Source organism: Rhincodon typus, chromosome 2 (assembly GCF_021869965.1).
Source record: "Rhincodon typus isolate 14 chromosome 2, sRhiTyp1.1, whole genome shotgun sequence".
Lineage (NCBI taxonomy): Eukaryota > Metazoa > Chordata > Chondrichthyes > Orectolobiformes > Rhincodontidae > Rhincodon > Rhincodon typus.
The window spans coordinates 66,303,039-66,324,779 of NC_063333.1; the positions used below are offsets into that span (position 1 = coordinate 66,303,039).

General features: G+C 40.2%; 1 long non-coding RNA gene across 2 annotated transcripts in view; it reads right to left on the reverse strand.

Moving 5' to 3' along the window:
• Positions 1 to 248: 248 nt before the first annotated feature.
• LOC125486915 overlaps positions 249 to 21,741 on the reverse strand; it is a 46,145-nt gene continuing 24,652 nt past the window's right edge. For both annotated transcript variants that reach the window (XR_007265515.1, XR_007265512.1), the window contains exon 3: positions 249 to 836. This is a non-coding gene — a long non-coding RNA (uncharacterized LOC125486915). The remainder of the gene's footprint in view (positions 837 to 21,741) is intronic.

The window sequence follows — 21,741 nt, forward strand, 5'->3', positions numbered from 1 at the left end:
TATACATTACTTCAATGACAATGCCCTGTTTCTGTGGGTTGTGCATATTTACACCTTGCCCACAGGCATTCCAAGATTCAGAAGAAACCAGTTTTGCTGCAATATCTGATTATTCCTCGGTGAAAGGAGTAACTTATTGTACATTTGAGTTGTAAAAATCTACAGCAAAGAGTAAAGGCCCCTCAGCCGATCGAGTCTGCGTCAGCCAAAAACAACCAACTAAGTAATGTAATGCCATTTTCCAGCAGTTAGATTTTAGATTTAGGTTTTATTGTCATGTGTACTCAAGTACCGGGTACAAGAATACACTGAAAAATGTACAATGTCGCCAACACATGGCAGCATCTTAGGTACAATGCGCCTAGGAACAAAATCTTAGCTGCAGAAGTAGAAAAATAAAGAAATAAGTTAAAAAGCTCAGCACTACAGTTTTCTTAGTAAAGAATTGGAAAATAAAGTTAAAAAGTCAAACATTGTAGTCCCTTCTTAAGCCACAAGCCTGCAGACACTCCAAGATAGGCTTTCCCCAACAGGACGTGCTCTTCCCTGCGTTGGGCTACGTACTGCCCGTGTTTGCCAGCTGCTCTCACTGCCGCTGCCAACCTCCATTGGCTGGGACCACTGCCTCGCTGCTCCCGCCATCCGGGCCCACACTGGGTCCTAGCCGCTGCCATGCTTTGTTGCTGCATTAGCTTCCTTGCTGCACAGTCCTGCTCTGGCACCACTCTAGACATTGATGAAGCTGTGATGCTGCCAACTGCAACTGGCTGCCTTGTGGCCAACCATCAAAGGCTCCCAACCACCGCTGTTGCTGGCTCCATGACCCCATGACCAAGCTGCAAAGATCAAAGAACCAAAATAAAAGTGACAAAAGAAAGAAAAAGACAGAAAAGAGTTCAGAACAGACAAGCTCTGGTGAGGAACCCTATTCTGTCGCCATCTTGGCCCATAGCCTTGTATGCCTTAGTATCAAACATCTAAATATTATGAGAGCTTCTGCCTCTAACCCTCTTACAGGCAATGAATTTTATATTCTCACCGCCCTCCAAATGAAAAAGCTTTTCATCACATCTCGTCTAAACTTTCTGCTCCATCCCTTAAATCTATGGCCCTGGAGGTGTTATTGATTCCTCCATCAAGGGGAAAAGTTTTTTCCTTTCTACCTGTGTATGCCCCTCATAATTTTATACATCTCTCAATCTCCCCTGCTCTAAGGAAAACAACCCAGACCGTTCAATCTCTCTTCATAACAAATTCCCAGTCCAGGCAACATCCTGGTAAATTTCCTCTACATCCTGTCCAATTATATCACAGTCCTCTTACAATGTGGATTCCAAAACTGCATACAATACTCCAGCTGTGGCCTAACTGACATGTTATACAGTTACAGCATAATGTTCCTGCTCTTGGACTAATCAAGGGACCCTCTGACAGGTCTGAGAAATGCATCAACAAAAGGCGTTCCATTCTATCCAAGTTCAGGTGGTATGAGACCACCAGAAAATATTATGAATGTTCAATTTTCAGGCGACTGACACAATGTTTAATCCTGAGGTGTCTTGCCTGACTCAGCTATTTCATCCTATTGGCCATGTGCATGGCTGCCTATATAGCGACAAAGCCTTTAACGACATGGCTCTTCATTCACCTGAGAAACCTATAGAATGGGACCGAGCAGCATTATCATGGGAGTCATATTCGGATATGGAACATTGCTGAAAATTCATGCTCACTGGAACATGTACCACAGGTCCTGGTTCTGACAGAGGGGCTATGGGAAAACAAGGGTACCGAAAGCTGCTCAGAATCCTTCATGCCCCTCCTTGACTGCCACAGTTTTACATACTCTTTCAGATAGCCCTGAGAAAAATACAACTGCTGGATTGCAGCAGCTGACCTCTCCAACCACCAGCATAGGGGTCCTATTTTGAGTGTACGGATCATATATACCATGGAGATCAGTGCTTATATTATGGACAGGCTGGTCCAGGCAACTAAATACATGGTATCAGCAAAACATGATGGATCTTCAGCATACACAAGACATAAAAATAAAGATGCCCTCCAACAGCTTCAATTATTTATTTTACATGACAGCTGCTTTTTGGTAAAAGCTTCATAGCACACTGAAAACACTTTTGTCAGCTCCCTCCCACCTAAAATCCACCTGTAGTCAGCTTATATCAAAGTAATGACATATCAGTTTCAAATGACTTATTGACTTTTCCTGCTGTAAGTGACAACATATTTTTCACTTTTGGGACTGTGAACTGAAAGGGTTGTTGGACCACAGTAACTAGAAGACCAGGAAAGTTTTGCAACTTGAAAGTCAAGTACTGCATATATTGTCGAATTGTGTGATACAATGTAATCATTTGAAGCAGTAAAAGGGAGAATTTGAGACTGAGGACACCTCAAGAATCTCCCAAAACTGCAGAGTATTAAAAAGCTGCAACTCCCGGGAGCCACGGAGGAGAAAAAATGTCTAGAGTCAGAAGAGAGAAAGCATCCATCTCTTCTCTCTCACTCAATGTGGGGAAAAGACTGAACAACAAAGAAAGCTTGGGAGAACAAATACAACAAGAAAAGACCTCAGTCCACCTGATCAGCCATTGATTCGAAGAATGACTATCACCTAAAGGCAACATTCTGTTAACACTGCAAAAATCAAAAGGACTGAGAGAAAATAACTTTACACCTTGTGTTCTGAATTTCTAGTCTTCAGAATTTTATTTAACCTGCCTACATTCTTTTTCCGACTACAGTTTATGTCTTAACCTTTTGTCTTTTGTTTATCTTGAGCATGACTGAGGTGTATTTGGAGACTGAAGCATATAGTTTAAATCACAGTTGTATATTAGAAATCATTTCATTTCATTGCTCTTGTTAAAGTTAAGTCATTTTCTGTTACTGATGAACCTGGTGTGAGCTGCTTTTATCCTGTGTAGCAGTCAGTCAGACAAATTGGTTATTTTGGTAGTTTCATTAGATATTATACATTTATACACTTTGCAGAACAGTGAGGCATGATTATCGGTGCACTCTTCCCAGATTATTGAAGGTAGCAGGTCAGGTGGAGAGAGTACTTAATAAAGCAAACAATGTCTTCAGCTTTATTAATACAGGCATAGAGTACAAAAGCAGGGAGGTGATATTGATCTTGTACAAGACACTCGTTAGAACTTAGCTGGAGTACTGTGTTCAATTGTAGACAACACATTATAGGAAAGATGGGAATGCATTGCAGACAGTGCAGAAGCCATTTATAAGAATGGTTCCAGGGACAAGAAACATCAGTTCTTAGGATAAATTGAAGAAATAGGGAGAAAGCCGCTGAGACGAGATGTGACAGAGGTTTTCAAAATAATGAGCAGCTGGATAGAGTGGATAGGTAGAATTTGTAAGCCTGTTTTTTCCGCTGAGTTTAGTCAGTATTTATCACATAAATACAGCAACTTCATCTCATCTCTTTTCCTGCAAATGTGCAGTGGCAGGAAGTTACTATACGATTTGCAGGTATTAATAGTAAGTGCTAACAGCCTCACCATTGTTTCTGGCACAAAATCTATTATTCAGACTTTTAAAAAATGGTCACAGTGTTTCCATTCATAAGAATGAGATGAGCAATACCATTTTGAAAAACTGAAAACAGGTACACAACAAACTAGAACAACTTAGATCTTGTGGTATTGCCAACATATTTTACTTCTAGTGTTTTCAGCCAGTTAACCCCAATGCCCTAGAAATCCTGCAAAGTAATTGGCTAGCTAAGATTAATATCTTTGATATTTCCATTCACATTCAATACTAATGTCAACTTTTTTTATATAATTTTCTTACTTTGACAAAGTAATTACTCAAAAGAATAATCGTTTTATTTTTGGTTCATATAAGTTCTGTTTATTGCATTTTTTGGCATTTGGAAATTTAGAAGAATTACCATTGTTCAAAGGTGCTTAAGTTAAAAGTTAGAAATGAATTTCCTATATCAACAATTATTAAATTGCAGTGTTAGGTGCTGTAGCTCCCTGTACACCAACATAATATTCTGAGGAATAGAAGGAAAGTAGATCATGATTAGTTTTCACTGTTACTAACACCAATATTTCCCTCCATGTATCTGTTTTAATCAATCTGTACATCCATTATTTGTTAATGTTTTCATACATTATTAAAGCAAGTGTGAGTTTGAGATCTCAAGTGGATTGTGAATGATGGATAGCTTCCTATAGGGTTGGATTTTTTTTGTAATATTAAATATTATTAAAATTAGAGGAACAATGACCTTGTACCACCATACTCTTAGCTGCTACCAGCGACTTACTGACAGCAGGTCAAGGGCCAGCCTTTCTTGACAGCGGAAGTAGGAATCATAAACAGGACAAAACCCCATAAAGTTCCACTGTCATTATGCAAAAGAAAAATTAATTTAGCCATCAAGTCCACACAAAAGTGCAGGGTACTAATAACGAAGCTGTTTTATGTTGACTTCCATAATTAAATTCACTTGCTCTCCAATAACTGACCGTGATTTTTTTATGTGGTGTCCAATAGAGATATGAAGATATGACAAATGTTAAAATGCTACTTTTTTTTGAAATGGAAAAAATAATTTTTACGGTGTCTGTCACTACATCATTTGGTTGTGACAACATCTGCTCCAGGCATCACAACTACTTGTGAAATTCAGAAGTGGTTTTGTTCGGGATGAATTGTCAAAAGAACAAAACCGTCTCACCGATCAGCAGATTTGACTTTCTACTTCAATCTGGACTATAGAGACATTGAAACTCAATGTCTTTTCTTGAATGGCATTCAAAAGGTAATTTGAATTGAAAGGGTTAAGGCAACCCTGCCTGTCTCAAATTGTTTAAAGGATGAAAGATGTGAGGTATTGTGCATGATTATACATAGTCCAGTTGCAGGCACTGCTCCCAGCCAGGTAAGGCTGCACTCTTATACCTGGGCTGTTTTTATGCTGCTTCTGGCTCTCAACTGCCTCTGGTCTGCTATCAGGTTGGAAGGCTTGTGATCCACTCCACTGGATTATCTAAATTAATTTAAAAGCACAATTTTTCCATTATGCAGCCTAGTCCTTGCCCTCATATAAAATTCCTTTTCCTGGGTGGTGACTATGCTGAGACACTATTTTTTTGGTATGGTATTCATATATTTATACAAACCCACACTCCCCTGATGGATACAGGTGAGAAAAAAAAACAACCTTGTCAACAAACTATAGCTAAATTCCCTAAATTTTAAGAAAGCGTAGAACATAAAACAATACAGGACACAAATAGGCCCTTTGGCCCACCATGTCTTTGCCAACAGTGATTAATCCCATCTGTCTGCACATTTTCTTTATTCTCTGCCTGTTCATGTGTCAATCTAAATGCCTGTTAAGACTTGTGAATATATCTGCTTTTACCACCTCCATGGTAGCGCATTCCAGGCACCAAATATCCTCTGTGTAAAAACTGTACCTCGCACATCTCCTTAAATTTTACTGTTCACACCTTAAACCTATGCCCCCTAATATTTGACATTTCTACCCTGGGAAAAAGACTCCAACTATCCATCCTATCCATGTCTCTCATAATTTTATATGCTTCTACCTCAGCATCCAAGGCTCCAGCGAAAACAATCCAAGTTTGTCCAACCTCTCATTATAGCTAATACACTCCAATTCAGGCAATATCCTGATAAACTTCTTTTGCATTCTCTCAAAAGCCGCCGCAGTCTTCCAATAGTGTGGTGACTAGAACCCAATGTAATACTGCAAACATAGCTTAACAAAAGTCTTGTACATCTGCAACAGAACTCACCAACTTTTATACTCAACATCCCAATCGATGAAGGCAAGCATGCATTCTTTAGCACCTTATCTATTGTGTCGCCACTCTCAGGGAGCTATGGACTTGCATTCCAAAGTCCCTCTGTAAATCAGTGCTCCTAAGGATCCTGTCATTTATTGTACACTTTCCTCCTGTATGTGACCTCCCAAAATGCTTCACCTCACACTTGCCCAGATTAAACTCATCTGCCATTTCTCTGCCCAATTTTCCAACTGATCTATAACTGATCTAAAGTTTCCTTTATCAACCTGCCTTATCACCCATAACTCCATTAACTTTCACGATATCTGCAAACTCACTAAGCAAATCACCTACATTTCGATACAAATCATTTATACATATTACAAATAACAGAGGTCCCAGCACTGATTATTGAAACACGATCGGTCATAGATCTCCAGTCAGAAAAACACCTCTCTAACTACCCTCTGTCTCCTATGACCAAGAAAATTTTGTATCTAATTTGCCAACTCATCATGGATTCCATGCAACTTAATTTTCTGGACCAGTCTACCACGAGAGACCATTTCAAATGCTTTAGTGAAGTTGATGCAGTCAACATCCACTGCTCTACCCTCATCAATCACCTTTATCACTTCCTCAAAAAACTCAATCAAGTTTGGGAGATAAGACCTCCCCCACATAAAGCAATGCTGACTATCTCTAATGAGTCCATTCTTCTCCAAATGCAAATAAATCCTGTCACTAAAAGTCTTCTCCAATAATTTCCCTAACAATGACGTAAAGCACACCAGTCTATAATTTCTTGGTTTATCACCATTGTCCTTCTTAAACAAGGAAACAACATTGGCTATTCTCCAGTCTTCTGGGTCCTTGTCTCTGCCGAAATATGAGACAAAGATCTCTGTCAAGCCTCCAGCAATCTCCTCCCTTGCCTCCTTCAGTATCCTGGAATAGATCCCATCAGATGTTGGAAACTTACATACATTAATGTTTTTAAAGATACCCAACATCATCTTCTTCTTGATATCAACATGCCCCAGAGTATCAACACACCGCTCTCTAATCTCACCATCACCCACATCCTTCTCCTTGGTGAATACCAATGCAAGGTACTCATTAAGGACCTCACCCACTTCCTCAGGCTCCATGCATAAATTCCCTCTTTTGTCCTTAAGTAGATCTACCTTTTCCCTAGTTACCTTCTTTCTTCTAATGTAGTATAAAATGCCTTGGGATTCTCCTTAATCCTACTTGCCAAGGGCATTTCACGACCTCTTCTAGCCATAAATTCTTGTATAAGTTCATTCCTGCTTCCCTTGTACACATCAAGGGCCTTGTTTGATTTCAGTTTCCTTACATATGCTTCCTTTTTCTTTTTGACTAAATTTTCATCATCTGTGATCCAAGGTTCCCAAATCTTGCCATTCTCATCTTTCATCCTGAAAGGATGATGCTGATCCTCAACTCGAATCAACTGGCCGTTGAAAGATTACCACAAGTCAGATGTGCATTTGCCTTCAAACAGCTACCCCAATCAAATTTCTCCAGCTCTGCCTTTTGCAATTAGCCTTCCCCAATTGAGCTCTTTCACTTGAGGTGACTTGATCAAAGTTTTTAAGATATAGGATAAAATTGGGTAAACTATTTCTGTTACTGGGTAGTATATGACCAGAAACATTGGCCTGAATTCGCAGAACTGGGGTAGTGAGGTTGCTGAGAGCTGTTAATGGCCAAAACACAGGGCCTTTTACCGGGGTGGCCTTTTTCTTGAAGCAAGGAGAGTCCTTTGCTAGCTCCAGGTGCTCTGGATCAAGAATGAGGCGTCTGCCAGAAAAGGGAAGGGGTAAGAGGATGAGGCAGCTGCAGAGTTTCATATGGATGAGAAGACTTTGGGGTGGCAGTAAGAAGTTAGTTGAGGGGAGAAGAAGGTTGCAAGAAGAGTGTGAGGAGGAGAGGGAGTTTCAAGGAAAGGGAGTCAGGAAGATTGGAAATTAGAAAGACCAGTTTAAAACCTGACAACATGGGAATATTCAGCCAATTCAAAACCAAAATAAGTTTAAATCACTAAAATAATAAATCCCAAACAAGTGAATGTGGAATGACTAATTTAGGGCTGCACAAAATATTTTGACTCTTGGGCATAAGGGTTAGAGGGCCTTAGATTTCAATAAAAATATGGACAAGATCCCACTGCAACAGGGTGGGCCTGCCTCAGCAGCTGGCAACCCTTCTGGCAGCCTTCAACTCTTTCCCAGTTCAGTTGGCCCAACTGTCACCTACATTTGACACTAGGCAATGAAAATCGCACTGACTGAGTCATTCTTTTTCCATAAAGATTGGTGTTTTTCTGATTCCCACCACCTGCATCGAGGATGAAAACCCAGCCATAGTTTAAAGATTGGAGAGTTCAACCTTTCAGGAATGAAATTAGGAAAGACGTCTTCACGCAAAGAATAAAGAAGTTTAGAATCTCTTTTGCAAATGGCAATTGAGATGCCGTACTCACAAAAACTCAAAGCAATTTCTTTCTAATAAAACCAAAGTATCTATAAAACTCTTCATTCCAGTACATGGAACGTATAAAACATATTCCTTGGATAATCAATGCATACCAATACTAATCTTGTCTACAAAAATAAAGGAGGAGCAAAAGAAGATTAAGATAGGTCGAATACTTCATTTACCCTACAGCCGTTCATCTGCACAGATTCTAAGGTACCTGGAAGGATGGTAAATTAAAGTTTGTCCGCAGTTTTAAGAAAAGTAATCTGATCATCCAGTCCAATTTTTGATCTTTAAAGTCCAATGAAATATGCTAATTTTCATGGCTCCAGGTCCCCACAAAACTTGACAATACATTTTCTTGTTAAATGAGTCAATCCAAACCGTTAAAATTATACTTTCCACAGCTTATTAAATATTTGTTTTGTATACTTATGTTACTGGGGCATTCCATCTATTCCTGAGATTAATTATATGGATATACAGATCCAAAAGGTTAGCTAGCATCATTAATCATATCTATTCTCAACAGCAGTCTGTTACTACAGGGAAGGTGGGACCAGTTGTGCATTTTAAAATGAGACCGTACATGAACGTGGGTTAACTTTTAAAGCAACAAGTCAGTTGTCAGTTTTTCTGGTTGGAAAATAAACTATGCAAAGATATACAGCACAGCATACACAAATGAGGTATCAATGATACTGTGCTGTGAAATAGCATCTCTCATAATCATGGCTGTAACTATAACAGACAGCCACTGTTCCAATACATTATTATGCTTGGCTTTATCAGGTTAGGGTATGAAATTAACCTATCACTGACAACTCCACTCAGCCTAATGGCAAAACCTGAAGGGCTAAATCACAGCCATTCATTTCAATGCAAGTTACCACACAATGTTTGTGCAGTCATTGTCAGTTGGCAACTTTGACTACTGGTGCCTTGTATTCGATACTAAAGAGAAAGCCTATCAGCTTTGGGATTGCCTCTCTAAACCTCTCAACGTCATTTTATTTCTTTCAAACACCCCTTAAAACCTACCTCATGGTCATCTTCCCCAAGATCAACTCAAGTGCTGTGGTGTCATATTTTGTTTTATGTTCTTTATCTTAAAAATTTTAAGACTCATCTATTATGTTAAAGGAACTACATAAACACAAATTCTGCATACAATTTCTCACTTCAATAGAAAACCAAAATATTGCAATATAAAATAAGAACACAACACTGTAAAGACTTGTCACTGTAAAGACTTGCCAGGATCTTTGCCAGTGTGTTTACATTTCAGATTCATGACGACCCATTATGAAACTGAAATCTTAAGATTTCCTCTCTCCATAAATGCTGCCTGGTTTACTGCAGATTTCAGGTATTTAATGCTTTTAACTTATAATTTATCAGTACTGACTTGGTGAACCATGGTTACATCTGCATGAATGGGACCTGTTAAAGAATAGAGGTGAAAAAATGTGGAAATATCAACTTTGCATGAAGAACTGTAACAGAAGATTGTTTTGCTTCTTAAATCCCAACCACACCCCCCCATCCGACACACACACGTTAAAGTTTGCTCTTGTTGCAGTGTTGATATTTCATATTTTTTTATCTGGACACATGACAGATATGAAAACTTTTCATTGATATCTTTTCCACTTCCACTGAAGATGTTTAAAATTGTGAAGATGCGGCAATTATTACAGGGACAGAATGAGTGAAAATTCACTTCTTTGGGTGTCATGCCTGTCATCATATGATACCAAGAGGCTCTGTTCGTAAAAACAATTCTTTTTGCATTGCAACAAATTAGAAATACTCTAGCAAAAAAAAATTATCACCTTTTCAGCATCAATTGAAGAAGCAGAACCTATGAAAACTTTGCATTCAACAAAACCAGAGTGTACATTCCAAAATATATTCAATTAGAACAAAGGACTGGTTACAATGGAGGATTTAATGAAAGAGAAGCCTCATGAAGTAAATAAAGCTGTTTCTTTCTTAAATAAACACAGTATTAAGATATAAATCAACAACGATGCAAATAGTTAATGACTATAGTTTTTTGGCCCACATAAGCAGAATGGATATTTAAGCAGTGGTGATTTTATTTGTACATTATTAGTGCGCAACACACTGTTCCAGTGAACTGAAGCCAAGAAGGGATTTAATTAGTTCCCGCCCAGTAGTTTTTTTTAAAAAATCTGTGTGGATTTTAAAAAGTAGAGGGGAGCTGACGACAGAGCTTTACTCAAGGGTCAATCTAGTCTTAGGCCGAACGAAAGGGGCAAAATAAGTCAAGGTTCTTGTTCTTGACACCACTCAGTGACAACATAAGGCTGATCCTGATGCTGCCTGACCCCTCCATTCCTTCGCATAAATTCCATATTTCAAGAGTTCCATCTCGGTGCCAGAAAATTTCAGGGAAATAACACTCTGGGATGCAAAAAAAAGTAGAACTTGGATAAGAGTGAACAAGGTCTAAAATAAAGTTGCATTCAAGAGGGCATTGGATGATTACCTGGATCAAGATAACGTGCAAGTCATGGGAAAAAGCAGAAGATTGGCACTACGTAATGCTGCTTATATAGCAAGCTGGTGCACGCACAACTGGCTGAATGGCTGATTCTGAAAGTCTAAATGGAAGTAAAATTTTCAGAACTGTGAATATATTTAAAATACATGAGTTTCTAGTAACTTAGGTTGTTATCATATTACAAAAACACAAAAGTCAAGAATGTCAGTGCAGCTTATTCCTAACTCTCCCAGCTTGACATTCAACTGAGGTTGAAATGATAATTTTTCCTCAGTTTCTCTCCCTAACTATTCCAAATACTTCGAGTGAAATTCTTTCTAATATCGATACAAACAATACATTTCACATATTATAGTTGTGTCCTCCGCTGTCAGTTTTGTATATTAATTGAAATAAGTATTACAAGTACACCTTACCCATAATCACATTTCACATAATAGATCTAATCTCCCCCTCTTACTTATGCAAGGTTGCTAATGTTTCATGACTGGCCTATCCTGTTCCTTTAGGTCCGCTGTACAGTGATGGGGAATTGATCTAAATAGGCTGTGGGTCAATAACAATATGATTATCATTGCAATTCGTATTGGTCTAAATAGGCTGTAGGTCATTACAACGTGATTATCACTGCAGTTGGTATTGATTGGCAGTTCTTTTTATCTTACCTTCTTCAGATTATTTCAAGGTTAGAAAAATGAGAAAGCATTCTTCTAAAAACTGCAAAGTTATCAGCAAATCAAAACTTAATAAGGTGTTATTCTTTGATGCCTTTATCCTTAGTCACTCAGTCCCTCAAGCCTGTTGCTCTGTATTACTCTATTCAATTATGTCATGATGGTTCAGCATCATCTCCCTGTGGCTCCATTTCTCTTATTAAAGTGAAATTGTGATGAGTCAATTTCAGACAAAAAACACATAGGAAAGTTATCTGCCATTTTCACGAGCCAATTTGGAAATCTAACAGAAGGAGGCTGAAGTTCTAGATTGGTAATTCCAGAATAGCCAAATTAATACACATTTGTCAAAAGACACTAAAAACCAGTCAGAGCAGACTGTGGTCAGGCTGGAGATCAAAATTACAGGCATGCCATAAACTGACATTGAGAAATCTCTGTGAAAGGATGTTCAAGCCCCGCAAGTATGGCTAAACCCTCCGAGAAAGACAAAAGTTCTGTGAATTGGAGACAAAGTTAACACTACAAGTGAAAAACCATGCTGTGAAATGCAAATGAGAAATCGCAAAGGAATAGGAGACCCATCTGGTTCACTAATCTTCTTTGGGTAAGGAAATTTTCCATCTTCACTTCAGCTCATCTGGCCTACATGTGACTCCAGACCCACAGTAATCTGGTTGACTTTTAACTGCTTTCTAGGCGATAGATGCTGGCCGAGACAGTGATACTCACACCCATGAATGAATTTTTTAAAACATCACTGAATTTCTTAACCATTTTGAAGCAAAAGGAGAACATCTTGGAACAGTACGACAAGCAGATATTCTCTCCAGCAAGGAAGAGGATGAGAACATTGTCCAAACATTGAAGATCCTCTGTTAATGTGGTTCAAAGCAATTTAAGCAGAGAGTATTCCCATCTCTGGTCCAATTCTGTAGAAAAGGGAAGTTGTTCTTTTCGAGACACTGAGCCATAGGGGCATTAATATGCAGTAATGAATGACTAGCGCGATTAAAGTAAAGGCCTCATCTTGTAAAGTAAAGGCCTCATCTTGTAAAGTAAAGCATCATCTTCTACATGGTAAGCAGTGAAGGTGTAGAAGCTACAGCAGCAATTATAGATGATTGGCTGCAAAATGGTCTCACCCATATCCTGATCAAGTTTGCATTGAGACATTTTTAACACGGTTGAAATTGGAGTGTTTTAAAGTCTTTTACAAAACTATGCTTTCATGTTTAAAGATTAAATCGTGGAAAGCAAAGCATGAAACATGCCACAACTATATTCTGAGGCAACAAGAACGGCACTGAAAAGCTATCACTTCTTGTTATAGGAAAGCTCGTGAAGCCATGTTGCTTTGCCAGAGACAAGGCAACATTCACCACCTGAATGACGTCCAGCCCTTTTCAGGCATGCATCAGGAAGGGAGATGAAATACATCAATGGAAGAAAAGGTCATCATCTTTTCACACAACAGCTCCACGCACACCAATAACGCTGGCCTCAAGAGTTTTATGCTGACATTCTTGCCTTCCAATACCACAGACAAGCTCCAGTCAATGGATTGGGATTGTTTAAGAATCCTTAACTTCCAGTGGCAGCTGGTCTTTTAAGTTATCAAGTCCATTGATAAGAAGCAAGAGTACAACCCAAAGATCAACAGGCTATGTTCATGATGAAGACAGTATGAAGATGGTGACAGAAGCCACAATCACCAACTGGTTCTGCAATGCTATGTTCAAACAGGCTATGACAATGCTAGGTTCTGAGAATGAGGAGCAGGGTGAGGCCAGCCAACCTAATGACAAGGTTCTTTTAGCTCAGCTCATCAACAGAGAGAACCCTGGAAATTTACACTGAAGTGAATGACACCATATGCTGGCATAACGGAAGTTACAGATGGGGCAACCACAAGTGTAGTATGTTCATTTGAAGAGGTCAATAACCCTCAAGAGTTCAATGAATGCCTAACTGCTTATTACCAACTCCTCAATAAATTCTGGGCTACCCAGCAACACTGTTATGAGCAGGTCACATCATTAATGGTTCTCAATATGGTCAATCGTAAGCTTTCTCTATATAAAACTCTGAATAAAAAGATCCAAAATATACATACACACACACACACACACACACACACACACACACACACACACAAAACGGAAAAACAGAGATTTCTCTCTACAGAGATTCACTTTGAGAAAAAAAAACATTTTTGGCCAATAATAGTTAATTCTTGAAGGAAAAAAGGATAAGGTGTGGAATATTCACATGGCTGCTGATCTGGCAATCTGGCATAGATAGATAAATCTCTAGATGTGCAGTTGTCTCTGCAGTCTTGGCAGATGCAACTTGCTCAACAAAACACAGTATTGAGACGTCTTCTAGATGCTCTTCAAGATGACAGTCAGGTTTCACATTGAATTTACAACAGGAAGTTCGCAGAAAGGGAGAAATGCAAGCTGGTAAAAACCTGGGTTTCACGCCAACTGACATCTAAAAATTTATCCAATCAAGACAGCCATAAAACCCAGAAAAGCGTTTTCTATAAAGTGACTCCAGCAATTACCTGAAGTCATGTGATTTCCCAGAGGAGTTATTTTTAAAAAAATCCAATGAGTCCTTTCATTGAACATTTTTAGAAAAAAAAAAGAACCAGGTTCCCACTGAACTTGAAAAAGTAAATGAGCTTTTCCAGAATCCTTTAAAATACACGTCCTCAAAACAAAACAGCACCTTGGACAATGATTGTAATAGAGAGTAAGAAAATGTCTGAAATAAAAACAGACAAGTTACCAAAACATGTAACTTTCAGCTCCCAAGCAATTCAAAGGCACAAGGCTTGAATTTATTATTTTTGCTTGCAGAGAATAACTTTTGAATATATGATTGCATGTCACTCTAAAAAGCCTAAAAGACCATGTTAAGGCTCAAAGATTATTTTCAATTGGTTGCTACTGTTGTTTGTGGTTCAAAAAACAAAGGGATTGGCAGCTAACATGAAGGGAAAGCAAAATTCTTTTGAGAACATATAAATACTGAAAGGATTGTAAATCAAGGAGGGGACCAATGAGGAACCAAAAAGGAGGTTACATCTTGAACTTTTGCAAAAGAACATTTTACATAGCCAAGGACACCGGATAGAGCAGCAAAAATGTTGCACTTGCAAAGAATACAATCTGCTTTATGGAGCCATTGACTCTGCAACACATTCAAAGAAAGGTCACATGCCCCAGTTTTAATGTCCACTTTAAGCAGTGCAGCTGCCCTGAGGTTCTGCAGACACTGACTGCCGTACAAATGCATTGGCTTCCTCATGCGCAAGTTGCAGCCAAATGGAATTCGGATGTCAGCGCAGAAGGGGGGGGCGATAGCTTAGTGATATTGTCACTAGACTATTAATCCAGATAATTAGCTAATGCTCTGGGGAGCTAGGTTCGAATTCCAGTGCAGCAAATGGTGGAATTTGAATTCAATTAAAAAAAATCTGGAATGAAGAATCTATTGATGACTATGAAATCATTGTAAATTGTTGGAAAAACCCATCTGGTTCACTAGTGTCCTTCAGGGAAGGAAATCTGCCATCATCACCTAGTCTGGCCTAATTATGACTCCTGACCCACAGCAATGTGGTTGACTCTCAACTGCCCTCTGAAATGGCATAGCAAGCCATTCAGTTGTGCTAATCACTGCAAAGTCTCAAAGAAATGAGACCGGATGGATCACCTGGCATCAACCTAGGCATCAGAAAAGACAACGGCAGAAACAGTCCTGTCGACACTGCAAAGTCCTCCTTACTAACATCTGGGGACTAGTGCCAAAATTGGAAGAGCTGCCTCACAGACTCGTCAAGCAACAGCCTGATAGACATACTCAGGGAATCATACCTTACACACTATGTGCCAGACACCACCATCACCATCCCTAGGTATGTCCTGTCCCATTGACAGGACAGAGCCGGAAGAGGTGGAAGTATAGTCGGAAGGGAGTTGCCCTGGGAGTCCTCAACATTGACTCCGGACCCCATGAAGTCTCATGGCTTCAGGTTAAACATGGGCAAGGGAACTTTCTGCTGATTACCACATACTGTCCTCCCTTGGCTGATGAATCAGTATTCCTCCATGTTGAACAACACTTGGAAGAAGCACTGCGGATGGCAAAGGCACAAAATGTACTCTGGGTGGGGGATTTCAATGTCCATCACCAAGACTAGCTCGGCAGCAGCACTACTGATCGAGTTGGTTGGGTCCTAAAGGACATAGCTGCTAGACTGGGTCTGCAGCAGGTGGTGAGGGAACCAACAAGAGGGAAAAACATACTTGACCTTGTCGTTACCAATCTGCCAGCTGCAAATGCATCAATCCATGACAGCATCAGTAAGAGTGACCACTGCACAGTCCTTGTAGGGCTCAGAGTCCCGCCTTCACATTGAGAATAACCTCCACTCTGTTGTGTGACACAATCACTGTGCTAAATGGGACAGACTTCGAACAGATCTAGCAACTCAAGACTGGGCATCCATGAGGCGCTGTGGGCCATCAACAGCAGAAGAACTGTACTCCAGCACAATCTGTAACCTCATGGCCTGGCATATTCCCCACTCAACCATTACCATCAAGCTAGGGGATCAACCCTGGTTCAATGGAGAGTGCAGGAGAGCATGCCAGGAGCAGCACCAGGCATGCCAGGAGCAGCACCAGGCATATCTGAAGAGGAGGTGTCAACCTGGTGAAGCCACCAAACAGGACTACTTGCATGCCAAACAGCATAAGCAGCAAGTGATAGACAGAGCTAAGCAATCCCACAACCAACGGATCAGATCTAAGCTCTGCAGTCCTGCCTCATTCCGTCGTGAATGGTGGTGGACAATTAAACAACTCACTGGAGGAGGAGATTCCACAAATATTCCCACCCTCAATGACGGAAGAACATAGCACATCAGTACAAAAGATAAGGCTGAAGTTTTCAGAGCAATCTTCAGCTAGAAGTGCCATGTGAATGAACCATCTCGGCCTCCTCCAGTGGTCCCTAGCATTATAGATACCAGTCTTCAGCCAATTCAATTCACTCCACGTGATATCAAGAAATGGTTGGCGACACTGGATACTGCAAAGGCTATGGGCCCTGACAACATTCCGGCAATAGTACTGAAGGCTTGTGCTCCAGAACTTGCTGCTCCCCTAGCCAAGCTGTTCCAGTACATTTACAGCACTGGCATCTAACCAACAATGTGGAAAATTGCCCAAGTATGTCCTGTACATAAGAAGCAGGACAGATCCAACCTGCCCCATTAGTCTATTCACAATCATCAGTACAGTGATACAAGGTTTAATCTAAAATGTTATCAAGCAGCACCTGCTCAGTGGCGCCAGATTGGGTTCCCCCAGGGCCACTCAGCTCTTGACCTTATTACAGCCTTGTTTCAAACATGGACAAAAGAGCTGAATTCCAGAGGTGAGGTGAGAGTGACAGCCCTTGACATCAAGGCTGCATTCAACCGAGTGGGGCACCAAGGAGCCCAAGCAAAACTGGAATCAATGGGTATCAGGGGGCAAACTCTCCGGTGGTTGGAGTCGTATCTGGTACATAGGAAGAGGGTCATGGTTGTTGGAGGTCAGTCATTTCAGCTCCAGGACGTCTCTGCAGGAGTCCCTAAGGGTAGTGTCCTAGGCACAACTATCTTCAGCTGCTTCATAAATGACATTATCTCCATCATAAGGTCAGAAGTGTGGATGTTCGTTGATGATTGTACAATGTTCAGCACCATTCAGGACTCCTCAGACATTGAGGCAGTCCATGTTCAAATGCAACAGAATCTGGACAATATAGAGGCTTGAAAACTGGCAAGTAATATTCACCCCAAACAAATGACCATCACCAATAAAAAACAATCTAACCACCGCCCTTTGACGTTCAGTGGTGTTACCATCACTGAATCCTCTATAATCAACATCCTATGGGTTCTCATTGACCAGAAACTCAACGGACTCACTACATAAACACAGTGGCTGCAACAGCAGGTCAGAGACTAGGAACACTACAGCAAGAAACTCACCTCCTGACTCCATGAAGTCTGTCCACCATCTACAAGGTACAGCTCAGGATTGTGATGGAATACACCCCAACCCCACTTGCCTGGATGAGTGCAGCTCCAACAATGCTCAAGAAGCTTGACATCATCCAGGCCAAAGCAGCCCACCTGATTGGCACTAAACCCATAAGCATCCACTCGCTGTATCACCAACACTCAGTAGCAGAAGTGTATACTATCCTCAAGATGCACTGCAGAAATCTACCAAAGATCCTCATATAGCACCCTCCAAACCTACGACCACTACCGTCTAGAAAGACAAGGGCAGCAGAAACACGGGAACACCACCACCTGCAGATTCACCTCCAAGCCACTCACCATCCTGACTTGGAAATATATTGCTGTTCCTTCACTGTTGCTGTGCCAAAATTCTGGAATTCCCTCCCTATTGGCATTGTGGTTCATCCCGCAGCAGGTGGACTGCAGTGGTTCATGAAGGCAGCTTCTTCTCAAGGGCAACTAGGGATGGACAATTAATGCTGGCCAGCAAGCAAAGCCCACATCCCACAAATGAATTAATTTAAAAAAATTGGAGAACATTGCTCAATTTGTGGTTCTAAAGCAAAGGGGGTACTTTCTTCCTTGTTCTGATTTTGGTCACGATCTGGGTTTTTGTCACCACCTTGTGTACTTTTTTGTATTGAGCAAGAACGCCACCAGAGGACATCCATATAGCTCTGCAGCTGCCTAGTTTGAAACCAATTCCCTGCTTGCATCAATCTCAAATCCGGCAGGTCCACAAATCTTGCATTCACTGTTCAGCCAACGCCACTTATATTGTGACTCAAAGTTTCAGGCCTCCGATCCTGCTTCAAATATTGTCTAAAGCTTTTCTTATAACCTTCAACATCTGATACATGATTACTCTGCAGGCAGTAGTTACAAGAGTTCAAAAACCACTGTTACAGGAAGAAACAGCAGAAGTCCATGATACAAGCTATGCGTTAGGCCAACAATGTCTGCTTGTCACATGTTCTACTTTCTAGTTTATTTGTTCGTTAACACGCTCCCTCTTAATGTGATATCACAACAGTTATCAACCATGTTTGCATGGCACTTTTCCTCTATATTGGTGACATTGATTTTGGCATACAGGGCACCAATTGAAAATCTGCAGTTGATGCAAAAATAGGGAGTATTATGAACTGTGAACAGGGGAGTGACAAACTCTGATAGGTTGATGGAAAGGTGAGGCATTTGGTTCATTAAATTTATTGCAGAGAAGTGTGAAATGATTCACTTTGGTGTGAAGAACAAAGAGTAGCAATCTAAAAACGTACAGAAAAAAAATCAGAGGGACCAAAGGATAAGATGAAATGCAATAGATTTTCAAAATCATGAGGTGTCTGGATAGACTAAATAGGGAGATCCTGTTCCCATTTGCTTCTGGATCAAGAAACCGCAGACACTAATTTAATGTGATTTGCAAAAGAAACAATGCTGACATGAAGAAAGACTTTGTGTTTATGTTATGCTCAGTTAAGACTTGGATGCTCTTTCTCTAAATGTGGTGGAGGCAGACTTAATTGAGCCCTTAAAAGACAACTGAATAAATGTAGCATAAAAACACTTGTAAGGCTAAGGGAAAAAGCAGAGGAACCCTGTAATGTTAGGAATGCCATCTTTTGATGCAGCATTAAACCAAGATCCTGTCTATACAACTGTGAAGGAGAGTAAGGGAAGAATCTCCAGAGTCCTAACTAATATTTATCCCCTAATCAACATTACACAATCAGATTATCTGTTTATCACATCACATTGTGGAGTTGATTTTGCATACGTTATATTGGTGACTACACCTCAAAAATACTTAATTGACTGTAAAGTGCTTTGGGATGTCTTAAAATTGATAAAGGCATAACAGAGATTCAAGTCTATGGTTCTTTCTCTGTCTCTGAAATGGACATTTCCCTTTGGGTTCTTCATCCAGAGTCACAGAACTGTAAGAGCACTGAGGAAGCCATTTGGCTGCCACGGCCAGGCGGTGTTCGATGAGAGGAGTGAAGGCCTGGTTGCTAAATTGGCAGGAAAAACAGTAGCTGATCAATGGTCCGCATTTAAAGATGAGATATGTAGCTAAACAGGGCACAATGATGGATGGGAATGTATGTTGTGAAAAGGATATAACAAGATTGCAGACCAAGATAGACAGGTTAATCATAGACAGAGATCTGGCAGATGGGAGCATAATGTGGGAAAATGTGAAATTGTTTAGTTTGGCAGGAAGAATAAAAAAGAGTATTACCAAAATGGAGAGCAACTAAAGAATTATGAGGTGCAGAACCATCTAGGTGTTTCACTGCACGAGTCGCAAAAAGTTCATAAAAATTAACCAATTTTTAACTGACTGGCATTGTTAGTATTATCTTTATCCTTTCTTAAACAACGTTTGCAATTCTCCAGTGTTCCAGCAGCACACCAGATTCTAAAGAATTCAGTGCCTTTGCAATTATATCCTTGGATGATTCTCATCAAGTCCTTGTGCAACATCAATTTTAAACATAAACAACCTGTCCAATAACTCCTCCTTATCAATTTTAAATTTTTCAAGTCTCTGAATTACTTCCTATTTCCTCATGTTTTGGGCAGCAACTTCTTCCTCAGGAAAGCCAATTGCAAAATTTTCACTTAACATCTCAGTCTGCCACCTGTTTCTGTAATTAACTCCCTTCTTTGGTTCCTAATTAGCTCCAACTCTCCTTTTATTATTTATGTGCTTATAGACGACTTCAAGATACCCCTTATCCCTACTGCCAGTATCATCTCATATTCTCTCTTCGTTTCTCTTATTTTCTTTTCAAGCTCCCTTCTGAATATTCTATATTCAGCCTGTCCTACATTGGCATTGTAGAACCAATGGCAATGACACATGGAACAGAAGAACAAAAGTTGTCAGGTAATTTTGGTATCTTCCATCAGCTTTATCCACATAAGATCCTCGGCATCACTTCAGGAGACAACATCACCAATGAACAAGCAGCAAAAAGTACTGGTCGGGGCCTACCACAACATCATGACAGAGGCAACTTAAAGAAGAATACATATTCCGTTTCCTGGATGTACGCCCCACCACAGTGGCAGTAGAATGGATATCATCAGATGGGGGCAAAAAACAACAACCTGGCAAAGTACATTTGAGGACTTCAGAGTGGGACAGAACCTGAGCTAGTTGCAGTGTATTGGGACCAGCGGCAAAGTCTTGCTGTCCAATGTGCTGCACAGGGCTGGGTGAACCATGCAAGTGAATCACGGTTGTATTACCCACCCGACAGTCATCATAAGCACACATATTTCTTTATCCTTGCATCTACAATCATGCAGGGAATTCTGGATTTGGTGCTCTACCTCTCTAATCATGGGAATACATCTTTAATGTGCCCCACATATCCCTTCTTTAAAGATGGTCCATTAAATAGCTACTGTTTTTCCTGCCAATTTCAATTTATCTGGCCCAGAGTCATTCTTTCCTATTGAAAAGGCTGTTTCTCAACTACCCTCTGCAATGAGCAATAAATGCTGGCCTAACTAGTGACACCCTCATTTTGTGAATCATTTTTTTAAAACATTGATTTTTCCTCAGTTAATTATTCCTACTTTGGATTCATTTTTGTCCTTTTCCAGAGCTAACTTAAACCTTATGATGCAATGATCATGATCCTCTAAACGTTTCTTTTCTGATACTTGATCCACTTCACCCACTTCAGTGCCTTCTTTGTCATTGGACTGGGAGCATACTGCTATGGGAAATTTTCCTGAATACAGTCTACAAACTTGCCAAAATCTGCTCTTTCCACTATTACTATCCAGTGTATATTCAGATAATTAAAGCCCACCCGTTATACCTTTTCTACAACTCCTGCAAAAGAATTGTTTCTTGCAAACCTTTTTCTCTATATCCTTCCCAATTACTGATGATCATTAGATTGCACCAAACAATGTAATGCACCTTTTTTGTGCCTTAGGTCTAACAAAATGAACCCTTTCCTTGATCGCTCTGGTGCATCCTATACCTCCAGCACAGCAATATTTTTGCTATGTTTCAACAAACCTAACCCTTTCTCTATCTTTTTACAGTTTATATTCTGCGTACTCAGCATATTCTCCAACCCACTAATCAAAAAGGTT